This window comes from Macaca mulatta, chromosome 1 (assembly GCF_049350105.2).
Source record: "Macaca mulatta isolate MMU2019108-1 chromosome 1, T2T-MMU8v2.0, whole genome shotgun sequence".
In the NCBI taxonomy this organism is placed as follows: Eukaryota; Metazoa; Chordata; class Mammalia; order Primates; family Cercopithecidae; genus Macaca; species Macaca mulatta.
Window position 1 is genome coordinate 50237328 of NC_133406.1, and position 13933 is coordinate 50251260.

Below are 13933 nucleotides of genomic sequence, written 5' to 3' on the forward strand. Positions count from 1 at the left end.
CACCCAGTCTATGGTATTCTGTTATAGCAGCCTAAATGTATCAAAAGACAGCCTCCATTATTATACATCATCCCCAGCAATATTCACCATCTCACTAAAACTGCTATTTTCTCTGCATTGGGGGCACATCTTTCCTCAATTTTTAGCACTCAAGTAAATAGTGTGTAATAAAGACACTCTTTAGCAGTGCTTCATCCACTTCACTTCCAAAAAGAAGCCTAGTTCCCAGGTAATAAAACGTCATTTGTCCTGGGATCTGCCTTACTTGGTATTCCTTGGTGTCAAATTGAGTCACTCTAGGAAGGATTCTAGTTTTCCTTACATAAAAATTACTGAATGCTCTTTTCAGAATTGTAACTATTTTTTTAGGACAAATATGTAACTTCCTCAAGGTTCAAGCAAGTATATGATGGCTCACAACATAATCGTCACAATATATGACCAATAAACAGTTCACGGTTTCTAATTTGGAATTGTGGCCATTTTTCAGGTCATTTTTATCTCTAGTTATAATTCTTTTTATTGACTTTGTAGGAAAGAAATAAAGTTAAAAATTCCTTGACTCCATTATCAATAAATCAAGTTCTATTCTTAAAAATTAAAAGAAAAAAGAAGGTAAAGCAAGATGGGCAAATGGAAGCCTTCACCAATTGCCTCCCCACCCCATACATACACAGGAACAGTAAATTTAACAAGTATCTACACACACACAAAAGCATCTTCCTAAGAACCAAAATTCAGGTGAACAATCTCACAGCACTTGAGATCACTGGTGCTGTGATAACTGATGCTGTGATAATTTCGCATCGCTGAAAGAACCACTGAAGAAGGTAAGAAAGACAATCTTGAATCACCAACATCATCCTTCCCCTATCCCCCTGCAGTGGCAGTGTAGCGTGGAGAATTTGTGCATTTGGGGGAGGGAGAGTGCATTGAGTGTGGGACCCTGCAATGAACTCAGTGTTGCTCTGTCACAGCAGAAAGCAACACTAGGCTAAACTCAGCCATCAACTCACCCATGGAAGGAGTATTTAGACCAGCCCTAGCCAGAGGGGAACTGCCACTCATCCTGGTGGTTGGAACTTGAGTTTTGGCAAGCCTCACCACTGTGGGCTAAAGTGCTCTGGGGTTCTAAATAAATTTAAAAGGAAGTCTAGGCCACAAGGACTGCAATTCTGAGGCAAGTCCTAGTGCTATGCTGGGCTTAGAGCCAGTGGATGTCAAGGGTATGGAACCTAGTAAACATTTGTTTTAGGCAGCCAGGAAGGCTAAGGAAGTGCTTGTGCCATCCCTCTCCCAATCCTAGGCAGCACAGCTTGTAGCAACAAAGTGGCTCTTTCCTTCTGCGTGAAGAGAGGAGAGGGAAGAATAAAGAGGACTTTGCCTTGCATCTTGGATACCATCTTCACCACAGAAGAACATGGCAATAGACAAGAGTTGAGCAGCCTAGCTCTTGTATAACATATCTAGACACACCCTGGGCCAGGAAGGAACCCATTGCCTTAAAGGAAAGGACCTAGTCCTGGCAGGATTGATTACCTGCTGACTAAACAGCCTTGAGCCCTGAAGAACCAGTAGCAATACCATAAGTAGTATGTCATGGGCCTGGGGAGAGACTCTGGGATGTGCTGGCTTCAGGTGAGACCCCAGCACATTCTGAGGTATGGTGGCTACTGTGAGAGATTCCTTCTATTTGAGAAAAGCAGAGGGAAAATTTAAACAGACTTGGTCTTTCACCTTAGTTACCATTTCAGCCATGGTGAGCGAGAGCACCATGCAGGCTCTTAGGGCTCCTGATTCCAGGACTTGGCCCTTGGATGGCATTTCTGGACTTGCCCTGTGCTGGAAGGGAGTCCATTGCTCTAAAGGGTAAGTCCCAGACCTGACAGCATTCATGACAAGCTGACTGAAGAGTACTTGGACCTTAAGTGCACATCGGGGATAGCCTAGTAATACCTACCATTGGTCCGTGGTGGTGGTGACCATGGCAAGAGGCTCCTCTGCCTATGGAAAGGAGAGAAAAGAGTGGGAAGAACTTCATCTTATTCGGTAGAATAAAGAAGCAGGTGGATTTCTTAGGTTTTTGACTCTAGTCCCTGGCTTCTATATGGCATCTCTGGACCCACCTGGGGCCTGGGAGAACTCATCACCCCAAAGCGAAGGACATGAGCCTGGCTGACTTCACCACCTGCTGATTGTACAGGCTTAGGGCCTTCAGCAAACATAGGCAGTAGCCAGGGAGTGGTTACGTCAGGCTTTAAGTGAGATACAAGGCTGTCCCGGCTTTAGGTATGACCCAGTACAGTCCCAGTGGTGGTAGCCACAGGGGTGCTTGTGTCATTTCACCCCCGAGCTCCAGATGGCTCATAAAAGAGAGAGAGACCTTGTTTCTTTGGGAGAAAGCAAGGGATGGGGACAAGAGTGTCTGCCTGGTAATCCAGAGAATTCTTCCTAACCTTATCCAAGACTGACAAAGTGGTACCTCTATGAGTCTGCAGGAACCATAGCATTACTGGACTTAGAGTACCCACTGATACAGATATGGCATAGATCACAACACCCAAGTCCTTTCAAATACCTGGAAAGTCTTCCCAAGAAGAACTGGTACAAACAGACCCAGACTGCGAAGACTACAGTAAATGCCTAACCTTTCAATACTCAGACACTGAAGAGTATCCACAAGCATCAGTACCATCCAGGAAAACATGATGTCACCAAATGAACTAAAAAAGGCACCAGCAGGCCGGGTGCGGTGGCTCAAGCCTGTAATCCCAGCACTTTGGGAGGCCAAGACGGGCGGATCATAAGGTCAGGAGATCGAGACCATCCTGGTTAACACGGTGAAACCCCGTTTCTACTAAAAAATACAGGAAAAAAAAAAAAAAAAGGCACCAGCAACCAATCCTGGAGAAACAGAGATATGTGACCTTTCAAACAGAATTCAAAATAGCTGTTTTGAGGAAACTCAAAGAAATTCAAGATAACACAGAGAAGGGATTCAGAATTTTATCAGATAAATTTAACAAAGGGATTGAAATAATCAAAAAGAATCAAGCAGAAATTCTGGAATTGAAAAATGCAAATGACATACTAAAAATGCATCAGAATCTCCTAACAGCAGAATTGATGAAGCAGAAGAAAGAATTAGTAAGCTTGAAAACAGGCTATTTAAAAATACAGTCAGAAAAGACAAAAGAAAAAAAAATAAAAAACAATGAAGCACATCTACAAGATCTAGAAAACAGACTCAAAAAATCAAATCTGGGAGTTATTGGCCTTAAAGAGGAGGTAGAGAAAGATATAGGAATAGAAAGTTTATTCAAAGGAATAATAACAGAGAACTTCCCAAACCTAGAGAAAGATATAAATATCTAAGTACAAGATGGTTATAGAACACCAAGCAGATTTAACCCAAAGAAGACTACCTCAATGCATTTAAAATCAAACTCCCAAAGGTGAAAGATAAAGAAAATATCCTGAAAGCAGCAAGAAAAAATAAACAAATAACATAAAATGACACTCAAATAATTCTGGCAGCAGACGTGTCAGTGGAAACCTTATGAGTCCGAAGATTTGCATGAAAAATTTTAAGTGCTGAAGGAAAAATGTTTTACTCTAAAATAACATGTCCATTGAAAATATCCTTCAAATACGAAGGATAAATCAAGACTTTCCCAGACAAACAAAAATTGCAGGATTTCATCAACACTAGAGCTGTCCTACAAAAAAATGCTGAAGGAATTTTTTCGATCAGAAGGAAAAAAATGTTAAATAACCAGTAAGAATCATCTGAAGGTACACAACTCGCTGGTAATGGTACACAGAATATTATAACACTGTAATTGTGGTATATAAACTACTCTTATCTTAAGTAGAAAGACTAAACAATGAACCGATCAAAAATAATAAATACAATAAGTTTTCAAAACACAAACAGCACAATAAACTAAAAATAGAAACAACAAAAAGTTAAAAGTGGGGGGACAAAGTCAAAATGTAGAGTTTTTATTAGTTTTCTTTTCATTTGTTTGTTTGTCTATGCACTCAGTGTTAAGTTCTCATCAGTTTAAAGTAATGGGTCACAAGTTAGTATTTGCAAGCCTCATGATAACCTCAAATAAAAAAAAAATACAACAGATACACAAAACATAGAAAGCAAAAAGTTAAATCATACCACAAGAGAAAATCACCTTCACTAAAAGGAATGTAGGAAGGTAAAAAAGAATAAAGGGAAGACCACAAAACAACCAGAAAACAAATAACAAAATGGCAGGAGTAAGTCCTTACTTATCGATAATAACATTGAATGTAAATGAACTAAATTCTCAAAAGACATAGACTGACTGAATGAATAAAAAACAAACAAAACTAAGACCCACTGATCTGTTTCCTACAAGAAACACACTTCACCTATAAAGACACACATAAACTACAAATAAAGGGATGGAAATAGATATTCCATGCCGACAGAAACAAACACACAAAAATAGAGCAGGAGTAACTACACTTATATCAGACAAAAGAGATTTCAAGACAAAAAACTATAAGAGAGACAAAGAAAGTTATTATATGATGATAAAGGGGTGAATTCAGCAAGAGGATATAACAATTGTGTATATATGTTTTTATATATATTATATATATATAATATATATATGCACCCAACATTGGAGCACCCAGATAGATAAAGCAAATATTATTTGAGAAAGAGAGATAGACCCCAATACAATAATAGCTGGAGACTTCATCACCTCATTTTCAGCATTGGACAAATCTTCCAGACAGAAAATTAACAAAGAAATATTGAACTTAATTTGCACTACAGACCAAATGGGCTCAATTGACATTTACCAAACATTTCATCCATCAGCTGCAGAATACACATTTGTCTCTTCAGCACATGGGTTATTCTCAAGAGTAGGCCATATGTTAACTCATAAAAAATATCTTAAAGCATTCAAAAAATTTGGAATAATATCAAGCCTCTTCTGGGACCACAAATGGAATAAAACTAGAAATCAATAACAAGAGAAATTTAGGAAACTATAACAAACACACAGAAATCAAACAATATGCTCCTGAATGATCTGTGGGTCAATGAAGATATTAAGAAGAAAATCGAAAAATGTCTTGAAACAAATGATAATGGAAATGCAATATACTAAAACCTACAGGATACAGCAAAAGCAGTACTAAGAAAGAAATGTATATTTATAAGCACCTACAGCAAAAAAAAAAAAGAAGGAAAATGTCAAATACATAGCCTAACCATGCATCTTAAAGAACTAGAAAAGCAAGATAAAACCAAAGACAATATTAGTAGAAGAAAATAAATACTAAAGATCAGAGGAGAAATAAATGAAATTGATATAAAGAAAACAATACAAAAGATCAATGAAATGAAAAGTTGTTTTTATAAAAGATAAACAAAATTGACAAACCTTTAGCCAGATTCAGAAAAAAAGAGATGACCCAAATGAGTAACATGAGAGTTTAAAAAGAAGCCATTACAACCAATAACACAGAAATTCAAAGGATTTCTGCCTACTATGAGCAACTATATGCTAATAAGTTGAAAAATCTAGAAGAAATATGTAAATTCCTAGACACATAAAACCTACCAAGATTGAAGCATGAAGAAATCCCAAACCTGAACAGACTAATAACAAGAAACAAGATTGAAGCCATAATAAAAAGTCTCTCAATGAAGAAAAGCCCAGGACCTAATGGCTTCACTGCTAAACTCTACCAACCATTTAATCCTTTTCCTATTTGCCCAAAGAATACTGACTAGCAGCACTTGGAGCTACAGTGTTTCCCCTGAAATAATTTTACCACAAAATATCTTGCTTTCATTATTATTTTTGCGACACTCTAGTGTATCAACTTCAGAAAGAAAAAACGTCATTCTATTTATCGCATTCTGGTAAAATAAGAGTAAAGAATAAAGTAATTCTTGACAGCTAAAAATGTCCAAACCTAGAAAATGTGGAATTCCTATGCATGATGTTCACATCATTCTTGAACAGTTGTTGGCTGAAGGTTTATTTGATGAATCTAATTATTCTGAAATAGATGATTCTGATGATTCAGACTACTCTGATATTAGTTCTGTTTACAAATAACTTCATGAACAGGTTATATATTTTATTTTCACCTTGCAAATTAGTCAGATTTTCTTCAGCCTCTGAAAGCATGTTTATGTATAATAAAATTAAATGAACTCTGGCAGCGAGCTATACTTTTCTTTTACTAAACAGGTAAAGGAATAAAAAAGAACTAATACCAACCCTACTCAAACTATTCTCAAAAATAAAGAAGGAGGGAATACTTCCAAATTCATTCTATGAGGTCATATTATTCTGATGCCAAAACCATCAAAGACACACCACAAAAAAGAAAACTACAGACCAATATCCCTGATGAATATGGATACAAAAATCTTCAACAAAATACTAGCAAACCAAACTCAACAACATGTTTAAAAGATCATTCATCATGAGCAAGAGGGATTTATCCCAGGGATGTAAGGATGATTCGACTTGTAAGAGCTCTCACAAAGTCAGTCTTTAGAGACTAAAACAAGTCTCTTCTTCTTCAAATGTGCAGCCATCAACGTAAGGCAACAAAAAACATAAAAATCTAAGGAGATATAACACCATCAAAAGACTTTGGTGACCCTAAGTAAATGGAGATACGTAAACTATTTGACAAAAAAGTTTAAAATAATTGCTTTAAGGGCATTCAGAGAACCTCAAAAAATACAGAGAAACAATTTCATGACACAAAAAAAAATGACCAAAATTAGAAATTTAGCAGAGAGATCAAAATTTTTTTTTAAAAAGCAGGAATTCTGGAACTAAAAATTATAAATGAAGTTAAAAAAATAATAGAAGGCATCGATAGCAGAACTGATTAAGCTAAAAAAGAATCTGTGAACTCAAAGGCAATTTATTTTAAAATATGCAATCAGAGAGAAAATATGAAAAAGGAATGAAGAAAGTTTATAGGATTCATGGGACAGCATTGAAAGAGCAAATGTTTGAGTTATAAGAGTGCATGAAGAAGAGAAGGACAAAGGGGTAAAAAAATTATTTTCTAAAATTAATTGCAGAAAATTTCCCAGTTTGGAAAAAGTTATAAATATTCAGGTACATGAAGGTCAAAGGTCTCTAATCAGATTTAATCCAAACAAGATGACACCAAAATAATCAAACTGTTGAAAATCAGGACAATGAGAGGATACTGAAGGCACCAAGAGAAAGGAAATAAAAACACATAAGGGGAAAACAATAGGGCTAGCAGTAGGTTTCTCAGCAGAGATGTTAAAGGCCAGATGAGAGTAGGATGATATATTCAAAGTGCTGAAGAAAAACTGCCAACCAAAAATGTGTTGCCCAGCAAAACTGTCCTTCAGAAATGAAGAAACAAAGACTTTCTCAGGCTAACAGAAGTTGAGGGAGTTTACCACCACCAAACCTGTCTTATAAGAAATGCTGAAAGGAATTCTTCAATCTGAAAGAAAAGAATGCCAATAAGTAACATGAAAACATACGAAAGTATAGAATTCACTAGTGAAAGTAAGTACACAATAAAATTCAGAATACTCTGATACTATAATGAAAGTGTGCAATCATTTGTGTCTTTAGAATAAAGTATAAAAGACACAACTGTTAAAAATAATAATAGCTGCAATAATTTGTTAAGGGTAACACAATATAAAACCATGTACATTATAACACTGAAAAATTTCAATGTGGGTGTGGGGTGGAGTAAAAGTATAGAGTTTCTTTTAAAACATAATCAGGTAAGTGTTATCAGCTTAAAATAACCTGTTATAACAAGATGATCTTTAAGTCTCATATTAGTCACAAAGCAAAAAACCTATAGTAATTACACAAAATATAAAAAATAAGTAATAACTGGCCGGGCGCAGTGGCTCATGCCTGTAATCTCAGCACTTTGGGAGGCCGAGGCGGGCGGATCATGAAGTCAGGAGATCAAGACCATTTGGCTAACACGGTGAAACCCCGTCTCTATTAAAACTATAAAAAAAATTAGCCGGGCGTGGTGGTGGGCGCCTGTAGTCCCAGCTACTCCCAGATACTTGGGAGGCTGAGGCAGGAGAATGGCGCAATCCCGGGAGGAGCTTGCAGTGAGCTGAGATCCGGCCACTGCACTCCAGCCTGGGTGACAGAGCAAGACTCCATCTCAAAAAAAAAAAAAAGTAGTAATTGAGGGATCTGAGATAAAGAAAATTAAGTGTCCAGAAAACTAAATCAGATTTTAATATGTTACAACAGCCAGAAGAAAGTTCGTATTTTTTAACAATAGTACCCTTTTCACAAAAGTGCACACAATATTTTTGTGAGTCAGCTCTATGTTGTCTTGAGAATTTAAAGGAACATTTTGACCTAGAGTACATAATACCTTAAAACTACATCACAACTCAATTTTTAATACTTTTTATTAATCTTCTATAAAATGGTACATTTCTAAAATAATGACAGTTTTAATTAATTAATGGAAGACTTTCAATATTAATATGGTTTCCAATTAAATATTTTTAAATGCTTAATATTTTTATTTATTCTCTTTTTATAAAACTAATTTCCCAAGTTTCTATTATTCAATACTAGATTATATAATCAAGCTTGAAATTAGTCATCATGTCAGCTTCTTGGAGTTTATTATAATTAATATTTAAATACACTGTGCCAAATGTTAGAATTGTTTAATAGAGAAAGTAACATAATAAAAATGCTGAACTATCATCACTAATTCCAAATCAATAATGGAAAATAATTCCAAATGACCTGTGAATAGTGTCATTTGTAATTAATATCTGGTTTTTCCCCTGATTTTTTTTTATCATGCCCGTAAGGTAATAAGCCAGAAACCAGACAGCCTTCCCCAAAATATCACACGTTCCTCAAAACATGTGAAGAAGCTCTTTGTTATGGACTAAAAGTTGCCCCACCTTTGGTACTTGCCCTTAAATTGCTTCATTTTTCATCTGTTGTAGTAGATCAAGTCAAGTCCAATTATGAAGCCTTCATTTATCTAAAAGTTCCACTGATTATTTGCTGCGGTACATGTGACTCAAGAACACATTTACTTAATCTCCAAACTTTCCCTCTATTTCTCATGTCAGAAAGTACCAAGTAAGGAAATGGAAAATCATAACAGTAGAAGGCTGCTTGCCAAAATTAGCGAATGTGAATTACAATGACACTCCAGGTCCAAAAATAGACTGAATTTTAATTATCTCCTTTGAAGGAAAATAAAATAACAATGATATCTAAATATATGTCTCAAATAAGGCATCTGTTTTCAGGAAATAAGAAATAATAGAGTACTATTTGAAAATGCTTCCTGGTACCCAGTGAGGCTGTATTATAAACAGCCACAGTTGGATCTCTGCTTCAGGCATTGCTGGGAGCCAGAACAGAGTGAACTTATCAGAATAGACTATCTACATCTCCTATTCTACTCCTTTTATTCTCTCCACATAAATAACACACACAATAAATTTAGATCTCACAAATAGGTGCTAAAAGGGTCAGCTCTCAACAATATGCATTTTATCATAAACACTGCATGGTTTTAATTTCTACCAGCCAACTCAGTTCAAGATTGAACCAGTCTTGATGTAATATTAGGGGAGTTAAATTATTCTTTGAGCTTCATTTCTGCTCGGAAAGATTGAAGAATCTATTAGTGACACTTGATATTGTTCCCTTTTTTTTTTTTTTTTTTTTTTTTTTTTTTTTTTGAGACAGAGTCTCGCTCTGTCGCCCAGGCTGAAGTGCAATGGCGTGATATCGGCTCAGTGCAAGCTCTGCCTCCCGGGTTCACGCCATTCTCCTGCCTCAACCTCCCAAGTAGCTGGGACTAAAGGACTCCAGCCACCGCACCCTGCTAATTTTTTTGTATTTTTAGTAGAGATGGGGTTTCACCGTGTTAGCCAGGATGGTCTTGATCTCCTGACCTCGTGATCCGCCCGCGTCGGCCTCCCAAAGTGCTGGGATTACAGGCCTGAGCCACCACGCCCTGTGAACGGATGCTGTTTGGACACCAAGCTGCTATGCGCACCTCTTGAGGCACACACTGATAAATGGGGCTTATTCCTCAGAACCAGACAACCATCCAAAATGTGTCAACTTACACCATGGCCCTTTCTCACAAGTTTGTTACAGAGTTATGGTCAGAGTTCTTGTTGAAAGACTTCATAAAGTTGTTTTCTATTGTTGATTAATTTCCCACAAGAAAAAAAAAATAGTAAATTCCCAGCTTGATAATTTCACTAACTTTTAAAATGACGTTCTTCAGAATTCATATTCAGACTGTAGCCCGGTGTACCACCTCTTTCCATACTCCAAGAAAATATCCAGATAGTGTACAGTTGAAGGGCTTAGGCTTGCACAGGCCTGGGTACGAAGCCATCCTCTGGAGTCAGGCTGCCTACTTCAAATCCTGGCTCAGAAAATGACCAGTTCTGTGACCATGAGGAAGCTCTTTAGTCTCCATACCTTGGTTCTTCCAAATGTATGGGAAAATGAGGACCATAATGGAATTGTTCTGAAGATTAAATGAAATTACCCACATGAAACTATTAGTAAAGCAATTGAAATGTTTCTCCCTCATGTATTTTTTTTATTTTCATTCTACAAATCTTGTCATAAAATCCATGGAACACAAGTTACGTTGTATGTGATTAAACTGGCAAACTAGAGGAGGCAAAATCTGCATGATTCTTAACTAATTTAGTTCTTTTAAACAAATACCAAAGTGTACTGTCTATGGAGGAACCCTAAGGGGCAAAAGCAACTGCTTCCCTCTGTGTGTGCTGGAGTTAACAGAATGCTTCAGGATGCTCAGTCATACTGGGAGAAACGATGCATTCAATAATGCTTTTCTCAAAAATCAGAGAAAACATTTGTATTTTAAGTGGTATCCTAAATCAATTTTGCAGCATATTTTTAATAAATCAGCTTTGAAAAGCCCTCTATTGTTTAAATAATAGACAATACGAGCTGTGTGCTTACGAAGACAATCATTCACTTATGTACCAGTTTAATTTCAACATCATAGTCTGGCATTAATTCAATAGAAGCTCTTTTCTCCTTTACATGAGGTGTGATACTTAAATCTTACTAAATTATAACAGTCATTAAAATAAGGGAAAATATTGTATACTGTCAACCTACAATAAATACACTAACACATCAGTTACTTGTCTATTTAGAGGTGGGGGTCTCACTTTGCTGCCCAGGCTGGAGTGCTATAGATATTCACAGATGGGATCACAGCCTACTACAGGCTTGAACTCCTGGGATCAAGTAATTCTGCTGCCTCAGCCTCCCAGCTAGCCAGAACTACAGGCATGCCATTGCACCCAGCTATGTGTGTCTAATTATTAATGGCCCATTGATTAGTAAATTCCATGTCATTGTTCCAGCAGATCCTTGAGTCACTGTAGCTTCATGACTGAGAATTAAGGCCAAGCCAAATTCCTCCTAAAACACTACATAATCGTGTGTCTGACCCTCTCCCCAAACTGCAACATATACCAATGATGAACTCAAGAATCATGGCACTCTCTGCTTAAAGATTACCATAACCCTTTCCAAATTAACAGCATGCTCAAATGTTTTACAAAATTCTAATACAATGAAACCTACAGAGGCTTATTCATATTTTTCATGAAAAAAGTAATGTAACAAATTCCATATTATGAAAAGAGCATAAGACTAAAAGACAGAAGGTTCAAATTCTAATCCCAGTTTATCATTAACTTGATGAGTGACATTGAGTAAAAGCACCTGACCTTGCTGTACCTCAACTTCCCTATCTTAAAAAGTGAACATTATAGTACTTGTCCTACTACTGCAACTGGTTGTTAACCAAATTAAATATAATAAATTATATATATTATAATAAATATATTATGTATAGTATATTATATTATGTTATATTTATTATGTAATATATAATTTATTATAAATATAAATATATTTATTATAAATATAAATTATATTTAACTTATTTTCAAATATATATTTCAAATACATATTTATCTTCAAATCATGTATATATTTGAAAATTGTGTTGTACAAATGTAAAATATTACTGTCAATTTTCTTAAACATTTTCATTCCTTCTATAGCATGTCTCTGTTACCAACCATATCATTGCATGATGTTCTCCTAAGAGCTCTTTATTCTTACCAATGACCCAAGGAGTTGTAATGCTGCATTGTAAAAATTTGCCATTTAAGGATATTTTTAAAGTAACAAATTGGCATCTTGGCTATCAATCTATAATATAATATAACATAATCTTGATGTTTCCTGCTTTCTGTAAATATTATCTTCCAGCATTACCTTGAAAGAGTAATTTCTAAATTTTACTGATTACAGTTCTATTTCACAGGAAAATGACATAAGAGAATACAGAATTAGCTTAATATGAAAATATTTTCTGGGCCAGGGATTTGGATCTCAAGTTGCAGGTGTGAAATTCTCATTTTCTTTTTTGGTTTTTTGTTTTTTCAATGTCTTATTCTAACACACCAAACATATATATGAAGAGAAAAAACAAGTAAACAACAGAGAGTATGGTAGCAAAAGCCTGGGTTTGTAGCTGCTGATTTCAAGTCTGGCTTTACTACTTACTAGCAAAGGGTAAATAATTTCACCTTGCTTAATCTAAGTTTCCTTATAGGTAAAATAGGTACACATTTTATATAACAGTTATAAAGTTTAGAAATACAGCCAAAACATCTAGTTTTCATAAACTTGGAAAACAGTATCGCATGATATTCCAAATGCAACACTGAGCACTTATGTGCTCCAGTGAAAAGAAACCTTCTTTTCTTCAGGCTCCAACTCTCTTAGCCCTTTAAGCTTCAGCATCTTCAGAGTTACTTGTTCATATTCTTGACAGCTGCAAAAAGAGCAGAAACTGCACCACCAGGCATGGTGGCTCACACCTGTAATCCCAGCACTTTGGGAGGCCGAGGCGGTGGATCACCTCAGGTCAGGGGTCTGAAACCAGCCTGGCCAACATGGTGAAACCCTGTCTCTACTAAAAATACAAAAATTAGCCAGGCGTAGTGGTGGGTGCCTGTAATCCCAGCTACTCGGGAGGCTGAGGCAGGAGAATCACTGGAATGCAGGAGGCAGAGGTTGCAGAGATTGCACCATTGTACTCCAGCCTGGGCAATAAGAGTGAAACTCCCTCTGGAGAAAAAAAAAAGAAAAAGCAGAAACTAAGATGTATGAAATTCTGGGAGGAAGACTTAACTTCTTGCTCAAATACTGACCACTCCAGAAGCAGGCTTCCCATGAACTACCATATTTTCCTGCCACCTGGGAATTAGCACATCTCCAGTTTGTTTAGGGGTCCAATCCTGAGATCCAGCAATTGCTCCCACAGAGGCAGGAGAGAGCTCTGAGTTACAAGCTGTTAAAAAAAAAGCCGGGCGCCGTGGCTCACACCTGTAATCCCAGCACTTCGGGAGGCCGAAGCAGACGGATCACGAGGTCAGGAGATCGAGACCATCCTGGCTAACACGGTGAAACCCCGTCTCTACTAAAAATACAAAAAATTAGCCGGGGATGGTGGCGGGCGCCTGTAGTCCCAGCTACTCGGGAGGCTGAGGCAGGAGAATGGCGTAAACCCGGGAGGCGGAGCTTGCAGTGAGCTGAGATCCGGCCACTGCACTCCAGCCTGGGCGGCAGAGCGAGACTCCGCCTCAAAAAAAAAAAAAAAAAATAAATAAATAAATAAATAAATAAATAGGCAAGAGTAACAAGAGGAGAGGTTGGCGATCTAGGAACAAGGTCATTTGTGGCCCAAAGTGATCTTAGTGCTATGTACTGACATGGCTGTTGCTACAGTGACCATCTGCCGTGAAGATGGGGCTTGG

The 13933-nt window shown here is 36.9% G+C and overlaps 1 long non-coding RNA gene across 1 annotated transcript in view; it reads right to left on the reverse strand.

Annotated features, from left to right (window-relative positions):
* The window catches only part of LOC144340798 (uncharacterized), a 157573-nt gene extending 148442 nt beyond the window's left edge, over positions 1 to 9131 (reverse strand). The window contains exon 1 of the long non-coding RNA XR_013417152.1: positions 8981 to 9131. This is a non-coding gene — a long non-coding RNA (uncharacterized LOC144340798). The remainder of the gene's footprint in view (positions 1 to 8980) is intronic.
* Positions 9132 to 13933: the final 4802 nt, after the last annotated feature.